This window comes from Rhipicephalus microplus, chromosome 2 (assembly GCF_043290135.1).
Source record: "Rhipicephalus microplus isolate Deutch F79 chromosome 2, USDA_Rmic, whole genome shotgun sequence".
NCBI classification, from domain to species: domain Eukaryota; kingdom Metazoa; phylum Arthropoda; class Arachnida; order Ixodida; family Ixodidae; genus Rhipicephalus; species Rhipicephalus microplus.
Window position 1 is genome coordinate 148,404,652 of NC_134701.1, and position 12,193 is coordinate 148,416,844.

At 43.0% G+C, this 12,193-nt stretch overlaps 1 pseudogene; it reads right to left on the bottom strand.

Annotated features, from left to right (window-relative positions):
* Window positions 1-217: 217 nt before the first annotated feature.
* Window positions 218-3,285, bottom strand: LOC119163919 (uncharacterized; annotated as a pseudogene).
* Window positions 3,286-12,193: the final 8,908 nt, after the last annotated feature.

Here is a 12,193-nt window from a genome sequence, read left to right on the forward strand (position 1 = left end):
TATATATATATTGTAGAATCAACAGTCTTTTAGAAGCGTATGCGTCTTTTCTATTTGTTTTATGGCAACCAAAGCCAGACTCTTCATATTCTATATATATTTACTTCACTCAACAATACACAAATCAACTATGTTGGGTGTAACAAAAATGTTTATTAAAATATATAAATGGTCAAGTGCACGTGACGTTTTACAGACAAGTGAAACTACCGAACCGTCAAGGTTTTAAGGTGTTCTGCTTCCGATTTTCGGCCACTTTCTTTTGGACAAGTTGATCGTTTTTAAGTTTACAATAGTTTTTCAGCAGAATGTTGGTTGCTGCACTAAGTAGGTGTTGTAGCACTAATCCTGGGCTGTGACCGCTATGACATTCCTCCAAATGGCTGCCTTCCATCAAGAGGTTGCACGTCAGCGAAAAAAGTACTTGCTTTTGATTGGGAAGTGCATGAAAGACAGTAGCATACTTGTGACTTCGTAGTTTGTCCAACACTAATTCGGCGGTCATAACAGCATTCACCACTGCAGGTTGGGGAAACTTAAGTCCTCCACGACTCATGCTCTCTATTACTTCTGAGTTTTCCAACACGATGTCCTCTTCTTCCACTACGTTTGTTCTGCATGCAGTGCATGACAGCTTCTTAAGTGCCACATGCGCACAATATCCTGCGACGTATGTTATAGCAGGAAGATTAGGGGCCTTCATTTCAATGTCCTTCCCATTTACTTCAATTTTGAGTTTCTGCAAAATGGCCTCATCAAATTTGATTGGAGGCGTTTCCGCATCCGTCTCTGGCAACTTCAGGGCACTCTGTTGACGAAGCTTGCGTTCGGATTCATATATCTGCCTAATGGAGACATGGTATTGAGACCCGGAAAATTGTCGATACTTGCCAAATCTTTCCTCCAAACAGTCTGTCTGGAACTTGCCCAGGAGTACATAGTCAAATTCAAGGTCTTCGAGGCAATATGCGACAAGCTTGATCAATGTCTCTGTAGTGAGTCGAAAAGCACTGTGGGTCTCCCGTGTGAGAATTCCGTTATCGAACTTCAATTGTTCCCACACGTCAAGCCACTGCATGATGCTTCGAAGGAATTCCGCTTGTGGGCACAATGTTTGCGTGATGGGAGTCTGCAGCACATCGCGAAGCCGTCGTCCTTTGTTGGGAGACTTAATAATCTTCCACCACGTTTCTACAATCCTTATGAACTCTGCAGTTCCAGGTGCGTGCTGGAAGTCATAGCGCTGGTCACATGTTTCTAAAGCAGCTGTCGTGGATGGAATAAACACTTTCAGGGCAAGTTTAACATTCTGCCTCTCCATGCTGGAAGGATTGAGAGCTTTTATTGAGAGCATTGGAGCAGCCTTCACAAGTTGATCTTGTTTCTTTGAGTGAAGATCCCGGATGGGTCTTGAAAGATGCTGTGAGAACTTTCGGGTTGCCATGCAGATCCAGAAGAGAAGGAAAAAACATGCATGTGCCACTGTTCTTTTCATTAATCCAATTGTTACGAACACATTTCAACAGGTGAACGGGATCAACAACAAAAAAATGAGGACGTGTCGGATCTGATGGGTGCGGGTAGGAGCTGCTTACTTTTGATGAATTTCCAAAAAGAGACATTGTTCTGCGATTTATAGAATTGTTATCCGTGATAACAGCAATGACGCGAAGACCAACTTTTTCAAGCTCACTTATGATGCTCCGGAGGACAGTGTGAAGCTGTTCAGCGTTGATTTTATCAACTGGCAAAATATGAACAACACTTTTTTGAGCTGAAAGAAGGCTTTGCATCATAAATACATGTGTTGTCTTGGCTGCATTCGAAGTGTTACTGGCAACGCTGACGATTGTGCCACCTTTGTAATCCAAATACGGTTGTATATGGATTTCATCCATCATAAGTACCACAGTTTTTTCATGATCCTTTATTGCAGTCACGAGTTTTTTCGCATACAGCAAGAATGAAACATCCTGTTGTTCAGCTGCCAGATTCACAACATGAGAATTGCATACACGTCTGATTGTTGACTCATGCGGTAGTTTGAGACCTCCGTAGTTCCTCAAGTATCTATAGGCGTGGGGAGAGATGGTAAATAGGAGGCTCGAAAATACTAGCAATTCTGAAGAGTAGCAGGGTGACTTGCTTAAAAGGAGCATGACTTGTTCCCTTAAGAATGTGCAAGCATCGCGTCGCTCCTCGTCTTGCAGTTCTTGATTCATTGCGTCCTCAAGAAGCGACACCACGAGCTTTAGTATGCCACTGGTCTTGTCGTCGGACTTCAAGGTAGGTGTCTCATCAAATCCCTCAACAGCTTCCCGAAGACGCGTCGAGCACCGAATGTCATTCACAGTTTTGGGAATGTCGATGCCATCAAGTTTGGTGACCTCGCCGTCTTGAAAAAACAGCGTGAAAGAGAGGTCCTCTGTGATTTTCACTGATTTTCTGACAGCTGGGCCACTATCAAAAGTCAGGTTGAGGAAGAGTACACAGTCATGCTGCGTAAAAACTGTCCAGAATTTTGAAACCTTGATATGCGGAAGGCATTTCAAGAGTGCGTGAAAAGTGTGAATTCTGTTATGTCGCTCTTTCTCGAGATGCGTCTCGATGGACAGGTTGACGGCTTCTTGCAGTAAAGCTGCCTCTCGACGAGCTTTCTTTTCAGAGATGTGGTTGCCTCTCGAGATGTGGTTGCGGCTGTGGCGGAAAGGTAAGCTGGACAGTTTGGCAATATGCTTGGAACTGCGTCAGGTCGAAGACGGGTAAGCCTCAGCTTTGCTTCAATTACTCTGCCTGTCTTTGTATCCACATAGATTGTTGTGTTTACCATGCCGGATGGTCTGAAGTGGCGCTCGCAGACCTAGGATAATAAAAAAGACAGAATAACGCTGTATTTTAAGTTAAGAAGTAGCTCATCTTCATGGCAACAAACTAATCGACACTTCGAATATTTCTCAAGAAACCCGTGGTGCTGAATGTCATCTATACAAGGTCACTCCCTCATACTTGCCACGCAAACATTCTTTTTATTCTAGAGCGGGCGTCCTCGTTATCTCTCACATCAATCCCCGTGGTGTTATTCAATGCACAGGAAGTGTAGAAAACGGCACTTAATAGGAAAGTTAGCCTTACCACTGATCGCTTTCCTGGTGCGAAGTCCGCACGGTGAATAGCCTTTATCCACTGAGTTCTTTTTGTAGGGTCCGAGGGGAACGTGAACACACGCACAGATTCTCCACCGTCATAGTTCTTGCGGCACCGCGGTACACAGCAATGCCCAGGCATTATCACAGCTTGCCCACTCGACGCACACACTCTTGGTTGGACTCTTTCATGCCATCGTTAATAAGGCAATATACCAACACTCTCGCCGATGCACGAAAACACACAAACACAGTTTTACAACGCAACAGCTCGAAAAATTAGCCACATGAACCGCGTGTCCACTGATGTTTATGGTCCTGCGGATGCCTTCACCCCCTTCAGCATTGCGCTAAAATATCAAAAATAGAAACAAAACATGGCGTAAAACCCAATTTTAACGTTCCAAAAGACTACGTTTTCTGATACGCACGTGTTTCACGCAATAATGAATTAATTTTAAGGTCAAATTTTAAAGAAAAACGCTACAGAGGATTTCCCGAAATTCGGCACTCCGGCTTGTTTTATTCCGTGCGTGCGCAGTAGCGCAAATACCGCAAAACCGGTCGGAGAGGGGCGGAGCGATGGAGACGGGTTGCTTCGGAAGGGGAGCTTCCCGAAAGCGGGTCGAGAGACGGGGAAGCAGCTCCGTCGTAGTGTGGTGACGTAGGCGCTAAGGAAAGGAGGAAGAGGAGAGGCCTTAGCTAGTCTAGAGGGTGTTGGGCAGCCCCCTTCCTCTCTCCCCTTTCATGCTCCTTCATCCGAGGGAGCTGGCTGTTGCGTTTTATCTCTTTGAGCTCCAGCCATTTGAAGCCTTCGCGGGCTTTTTCTCTCTCACCCAGATTATGCGACAAGCACGAATACATTGTCTATTTGCAATATTAATGTGTAAGTGAAGAAAAAAATTCACCCTCAGTGTCAATATGTGTGCAACAACTCTAACAACTCACCTCAATTAACGGGAGCCCCCTTCGTATGTTTCAAGTACCACAGTTTAAAATTAGGCTCTATAAATCGGGACTTTTCAATGGTGAATGGTTATGTACTGTTAGTAAAACAAACTGGGCATTGTAGTGTCAGTGTAACCGGGGCTATGTCTTTCTTTTTTCTATCTTTTATACTCACACTTTTGTTTAAGAAGAGTAGAAGACAGAAGGTAGAGCTCCTTACATGCACCAGATAACTGCTTTTCAAATTTAAAAATATGTTTAGTGTTTATGACCACTTGATTCGTGAACACTTACAAGATCACTGATTAGTTATTTAGGGGAGTGGGTGCTTTATCGCAGAAATTTCTACATATAATTCAATATTTTAGGACATAACACTTCTTCATATGCTGTGTTGACAGGGCTCTATTTTGAAAGTACACGCTTTTTTCTTCGACCTCCAGTTGGCATCCACAAATGACAATAACGCTACACATTTCCTGGTGCTGTATGCACCACGCATTGTTGAATTTGTGTGCCTCTACTTCCGTTTGTGATATATACCTTTTTCGAGGTAGAAAGACGGCAGCAGGATTTCACGTTCTGCAGGAGTATTAATCAACGCAGCTCCATGTAAGGAGTGATGGTGCATGTTTTGATATTTGTTTATTTAATAAAACTATAAGCGCCAAAAGCATAAAAAAGAAAAATCCAAATTAGAGACGTGGGTACACCAAAGATAAAGGAGGCTTGCGGTGATGAAAAATCGTTCAATAAGGGAGCTTGATGGAGCTAGAGTTTTTGAAAGAAATATGCATTTGTCACTGAAGTGTCTGGTTTCCTTAGTTGCTAGGCAGTAGAGATTCTAGTCTCACAACGACAAACAAGAACACCAGCTGTCTCGACGCAATTCTTATTCTTTCTTCCAAGGTTTGTGTATATTGTTAACGGGAATCATGCCATCTAGCAAACAATTCATCATGGAGTACTACTGAAAGCTACTCACCTCATTGATGTTCGCTTCAAGGACAATCCTTGCTCAACACATCCTCATGTCTTACACCGAAAGAATTTGTGTAGCCTGGAACATCTCGCAAGGAAGTGGGCTTAACTTTAAAACAAGGGTTCGTGAGCTTGTAGATATTGTATTTCGTGTTGTTAAAGGATGTCTAAACAAAACCTTGGCATACAGGTATTTTCGGTCCAATAGATGACTCCAGCATCTGGAATCTTGAGGTTATCAGAAAATAACTCATGAATTGGTTCATGTCACCCGCGTGTCATTTCAAAATATTGTAGGAAAACCTCGGAGTTGTTTAGCGCTGGGCATACCTGAAGACCGGAAACACGAAGAGGTACGGAGGCAACTCCGCACAGGCAAGTGCCGCGAACTCAACACGATGATTAGGGGAAGCATTCATTAGGGGTTCATTCATGTAGCATAACTTTTATTTACGCAATGCACTGAAGAATTAATACAAAGCATAGAAAATGATGACATTCCCCTCAGCTTGCATGGCTGGTCCGCGTATATGGAATGCGTTGTGTAGTTCAAGTCCTCTCACTCCCAAAAACTCCTAGTCGCTACCCAAATGGAGGTTGCGAGCATATAAAGGTACAAGTACCACGAGGAGAAACACTGTTTTTCACCAATTGGCAATCGGTTTATTCGAACCAATGAGGCAAGCTGGAGATAACCAATCCCAACACGAATTTACATGGTCGCGTGAGTCCTCCTTCGCAACAAAACTGGAGCAGCTTCTCAAAAAAGGACATTCCAGGAAACAGCCAAGACGCGCAAGCACAAACTCAAATTTCAATATCTAGTTGTCGCGAAGCTTGTGGCCTGGCCATTCTGGGGCGCGAGGCACACAAGGACCGACTAGATGCAGCTTCCCCTCATCGAATCGCATTCTTCGAGGGTCCGTCTTCGAGAGAAGTAGCAAATCAACGCTTCTAAAAGCATTTGGCAAATAAAAGCCTGTGTCAGTAGATAAAAAAGAAAACAAAAAAGCGTGACATAGCTCTCACAACACAATTCTCGCAGCATGCTTTCTCGCTCATTCAATCGCCATTTCTGCCTTTGTATTGCGTAGCTCTGTGCGCCTCTCATCTGACAAGTCGGGGTGATAAGTGGTTCAGAGGTGTCAAAGCTGCGAATAAACTACTGTGGTGCTATCAAAGCAATTTTAAAGTTGATCTAGTGACTGTCCAAATGCATGGCATTTTCTCATTCAATCCCCGCGCCTACTCATTCTCCGCGTGGGAAGAGAAGCTTTATCACAGTGCGGGGATAAAGAACTTTGAGACACTTTATTCACGTTTAATTAGGTCTCAAAGCACTTATATCTGGAAAGAAGAGTATCTCCTCCACCCACAAAAAGCTCATGAGACCACAGGCGATGACCCTTAATTGGGTTGCTACAAACTAATTCTTATTCGAATCGTGCACTCATACATTCTCTATTACCAAGGGACTTCAGCTCGCTGGGCCCTCGCCATGGGAGAAAGTGTGATTTAAAGCTGATGCTTTGGTGTTGCCCCTCAATACGTGCGGATAAGGACTTCGCAGAGAATAAATCGACCTCGGCATGCAAGAGCTTGGAATATCAGCATCAACTTTGGGCTGTCCAGAGAGCCTGCGAGGCGGCACTCAGGTTAGGGTCAATGGTCGCCAGGTACGAGCGGCCCGCGGTGTCACCCTACAGGGTGTCACTTCTGCGGATCTTTAAATAAAGTTCTTCGGACCACATCCCCAGCTGTTAATGCACGCTAGGTTTATGTTCACACTGCCAAAGCATAGCGGGCGATACCGTACGAGTCACGTCGTGTATTAGCTTATTCGAGTAGCATCACCCCTTCTTACTATGACAATACAATATTATACTTTATGCGATACGTAAGGATCCAGGACAATGTGTTTTCATAGTATGAGTAAGAACAACAAAGCAAGATTTAAATGACAAAAGCGCATGACAGTCTCTTACATGTCTGCAATAAAAGAAGCCCAAGCTGGAAGTTCTGCTTCAATAGCTGAAGCTTCCAAGGCCTATCAACACTACCATTGGAGCACGAGCACAAAGAAAAAAGAAGCGAGAACCGGTAACAGGTAGGGAAGAAGAAAATACGAAGCATACAGAACCTTTGTAACCAGAGCCGAGGGCCGAAGCATTTACGCTGCCACAACATAGGGGGCGCGGATAGAAAGGGAACGATGAAGACGAGAAAGCAGCAGCGGCTGGGGACTCGGATACAGCTTCTCGCAAATACCCTTCTGACAACGACGTTAGGCAGGCCCTTTGAAGAACGAGAAAGGCGAGCGCTTGGTTCAAGAAGACGAAGACGTGCCGTGCGGGAAAGAAGCGATAAAAACAGAGGAGCAGAGGAAATAGTATGCCATGGAACACCGGTAGGTAAGAAGGCATAAACGACCTGTAAACGACAAACCCTATGGAGCTGTCATCAGAATAAACACGGATCAAGGAGGCGAAATTGTGTGAGAGGATCCAGGAAGTAAACGGCGTGGCTGCCTCCCCGAGTCAGTGAGGTCTTTTGTAGCTTTTTCATTGCTTTTTTTTTGCTTTTCTACTTTTCTTCGTTCAGGCACACGTGTGAGTATGCAGACGTATACAGAAACAGTAGCCGACTCCGCGTCCCCAGGGTACCGTTGGCGAAATCGGAAAATGGCGAGCTTCTGTGCTTCGCATACTGTAGCTTGGCTAGATGGTCGTGTGTACACTGGCATTTTTTCTTATGCAGTCACGTCCTTGCAATACTATTTCACAGTGATCTGGAGGCTTTCACGACACGCGAAACATTTTGCCTGCTAGTCCGTTCTTACGTAACGGGCTGTGTTGATGTATATTGAGGGGATTTCTTGTCGTGTACATGACTCTCATTTTTGAGCGCTCGCTGCTATGATACGAGTGAAAGGCCCTCAACCGCAGCGAAGTCTTGTCTTGGGAAACAATTGAAAAAAAATAATAAGAAATAGCACGGAACCTGGCTGGCAAAACGTTAAACAAATGAACAGACAGCAGATAATTACTGTAACTTTTCGTTTAAACCTAAACTTTTTCTGGTGTAATCATACATCCTACATGCAAAATCATAATGCAGCAGTTTTAAACAAGGCGCACATTTGACTCATATCAGGTTGTCAACATCAATTAAGGGCTTTATAACTATGTGCTGAGGTCGCGTCTTGAGTATGTCATTTGTTGTACTAAAAATGCTTTTGAAACCTGAAGCAGGTGTATGGATAAGTGGTTCTGGTTGACGAGATTTTTTAAAGCTGACAAAAAGAAAAACTTGTTTTACCCATAGTTCAAAATCAATTGTTCAAACAGCTAAAAAACTAAAGGTGAGGTATACGGCACTGCCGTTTTCTGTATCATCTTTAAGGTTCATTTTTCTGCACTGTATCTCCGTGTATTCTGAATATTCAGCCAACACTGCTTGGTGGGCCCTGATGAAGCAGCGAAGCTTGATAAGCAAGGTTCCTTCGCTTCGCGTAATACTTTAGCTCTTTTAATTGAATGGGTTTCGGATGCACTGGGGTAGAGGGAAATTGAATAAAGTATGCTGAATGAAGTATAGTGAAGTGGGAATGAAGGTAAATGAAATTGGACGCCTGGCAGGAGCAGTAGTGGTCATAGTCGTGAGCTATGGGAGAAGAGAGAATAGAGAGTGATGAGAGGAGTGGCACATATACACAAGGAAATTTACCCACCTTTTGTGGCACATACCTGGTTACGATTTACGACTCTCCGCGGACATGAAAGAGTCCGCGAAGGAAGCTTCGCTTAAAAAAACGTTTCGCGTTGTTTTCAGTCATTTGCGTAACCGTATTTTTCGGCACAACCATAGACATGCTTAGCTTCTTCGATTTTTCGTCATGTTGCGTTCTGTTTGTTTAGCAGAAATATTCAGGTGTTCCTTTTGTGTGAAAAAATACCCCTGGAAGTATAGATGATATCGCAGCCGGCGCAATGATTGTGGTCGTTTTATTGAGAAACTTGGCGTCAATGCTGAAACCTGATTCATTCGATGAGAAAAGGGTCCACTTGACTTCACAACAATACTGCTTACCAATTAACGATGATCGCTCCTTTTCCTCAAATGGCCTACCAGTTTCACCTGGATTCAGAAAAAATGATACTCCATTGCTGTTATAATTATGGCTTTTGTGTGTCTCCAACACGAAGTTGGCTTAGAAGTCTATATTTAAATAGAACTTATTATTTATACCACTTCAGCAGTGCATCCAAATAAAAAAGCAAGATGAACAATGCGATTGCAGTAGACATTTTGATAATATAGAGATAGTTCATACGTTTCAATGATGAATACAGATATATTTTGCTATCACCTTCATTGCATCAAAGAAGACAGACGGTGTGCTGTGCCTTATTCTTGCACAACTGATATTGCTATTGTGTATCAAGTTGGCTTCCCTATCAGATGCTTCCGATGCACAAGCTTATTCATACAACCAATGTAAAATTACGAACACCACACAAAGATTACAGTAAACAAGCACTCGTTAGCTACTGTAGACTTTTTAAAAATATGCTTCTTCCATCTTTATGTCATGACAAAAATAGGCTACATTGTGATAGTTTATATTCGAAGACTGGTTTTCTAAAATTTTGTTCCCCTAATGACGAACATATTATATTTCAAATGTCCCTCCTTCGTATACTGCGTTTGTGAATTTGTGCATTGACTGAAGCAAGCCAAAAAAATTCACGCCCATTGAGAATATGTACGGAACACACACGTCTGTCACGCTAACTCATACTGATACCTGTGAGTGGTGACAAGCTACCTACTTGACTGCTTGATGCGGACGCCTTTACAGTGGAGTAGCTCAATAATAAGCATAGACAAAACGACCTTGTTATTTACATAGCTGGACGGCCGAGCAGTTAAGTTCGATGGCGCGGGCTTGACTCCCAGTTACACTGGGCGTATTTTCAATGAAGATGAAAGAAAGAATGTCCGCGTAAATTTACAATGCAGAGTTTCGTACTATCACAAAATAGGGCATTGCAATAGTGTGTGATTTATAATTAAATTTCACTCTTTTTCTACCCAAAATCATTGAATCTTAATTTATCTGAGCATCACACGTCAATAAAACGTTCATCGCCTATTCGCACAGACCATATTCACTGAATTCTATTGAGAGATGGGTAACATTTATGGTTCAGCTGTGTCACATCGCTTTGCGATTACAGTGGCTATACTAATTTCATCCGTAGCAACGAATAGACAAAAATTAGTTTATTTTGCCACTTACATTCTTTTATTTTGGGAGTTGTATGTTCTTTTCCTCATTCAAATATCTTTTTCCGATATGATTGCTAAGTCGTTTCTTTATATTGAAAAATGGTGCTGTCTTATTAGGAGTAAAAAAACCTGCTTCAAAATTCAGATGAATTCCTCATAACTAAGCAAAAAATATTTTCACTCTAAAACTAGAATTATGATGTACAATACACGAAAAGACACTGAATGACTGCTTGTGGCATTTCATGGCTCAGCGTGTGCTCTTTAAAATGCAGCCACCTGGAGCTGTTAAACGAATATGTGCTTGTTGTTTTGCATATAATGACCTGAATTAGTAAGGTTGCGAAGCATTGAATGCTCCGACCGGTGAAAGAGGAAGCGCACCATGAGCGAATGCAGTCTCCTATCAAACGAGAACACCCAGCAAGTGTCGCAGTGCTATCTAGTATTCGATTCATCACCTATGGCCTGCGAGTGCCATTTAGTGAACGCACTTCCAATGCGCCTCCAACGCAGCGAGCGTCATCTAGCCGCAATTATAGTACTAGAGTACCCCAATCGCCGACTATTGAGCCCTCCGAGAACTAGAAGAGGCGGCTGCGAGAAAGCGGGACTAGTTTATGAAGTAAGAAGCGTTGCCCCTAAATTGACGCCATATTCACGAAATAATGATGATCAAGGAGCTTGTTCGAGAGGTTAAATCTGGTAAACCGTGAAACCTCCGTACATTTAACTCACCATTATACAAGGGCGTTCGTGTCAGGGGAACTGAAGGTTTCAGGACGTTCCACTCCAACAAATACGCTTATAATTAGTCATATAATAAATAGTATTGCTAATTTATGATAATATTATACTAATATTACTAATAATATTGTTATAACAAAGGTTTGTTGTAGCACATCCCCCCCTCCCCTTACTCCGCCAAAATGAGCGTGTTCGACGGGAATTCGCCTGCGGCCCATGCCTTATAACGAGGCCAACTATGGGCGCGTCAATGGACGCTGGTCACGTCGGTTGCGTATCGCGTCGGAATTCGCCTTTTGCTAGCGTATAGTGTCGCTTGCCCTGCACGCTCTGTAAATGAAAAAGAGAGACGTGCGCATTGCGTTAAACTCTGACCCTGTCATTTGCTCCGGAGTTAGCGGGGCTACTGCGGCGGGATGGATGAACAAGGCTCGAGCATAAGGAGCAAGCTCGTAATAATAAAAAAAAAACTCCGTCGCCGTGAATCTACAAAAATAGGTACGATACGCTTAGCGCATGTAATTTGCGGCGAGGGGTGACTTCGTAGCTCTAAATTTTGAGAAGCTACGAAGTGTATCCTTTGCACGAAAAACTTTCTTATTCATCATGCATCTCATTTTTATTTCATTTTCTTCAAACGCTAAAGCTCATATTATAGTGTGCCTATATTAGATGTCGGTCGACACACACCAGATGGCCGCGAATTTTTCTTTCATGAAATATTTCTTTTTCTAGCCAGCTGTGAGCACGTAATATTCATCGAAAGCTGGCGCAGCGATTGACGTTATTAAGCTGCTGGCATCGGTTGTGGCGGAATAGATATATCGCATTTCCTCTCAGTTCTTTTGTTTAGTGACAGTATCTCTGAGATCCGTTTACCTGCAAGAAAGCGAAACATGCTTTTATTACGAAGGCGGAAAGAAGAGATTCAATCAGATCAAATGTATATCTCCACGAAGAAATCCGCATTTTCTATGTTTTTCTGGGGCGATGATCGGTAAATGTTTATGGACGATCTTTTTATTAGAAGTTTGTGTCTGCTAGCACTTCATTTTATGTAATTTGCTGTTTAAGTATTTTAA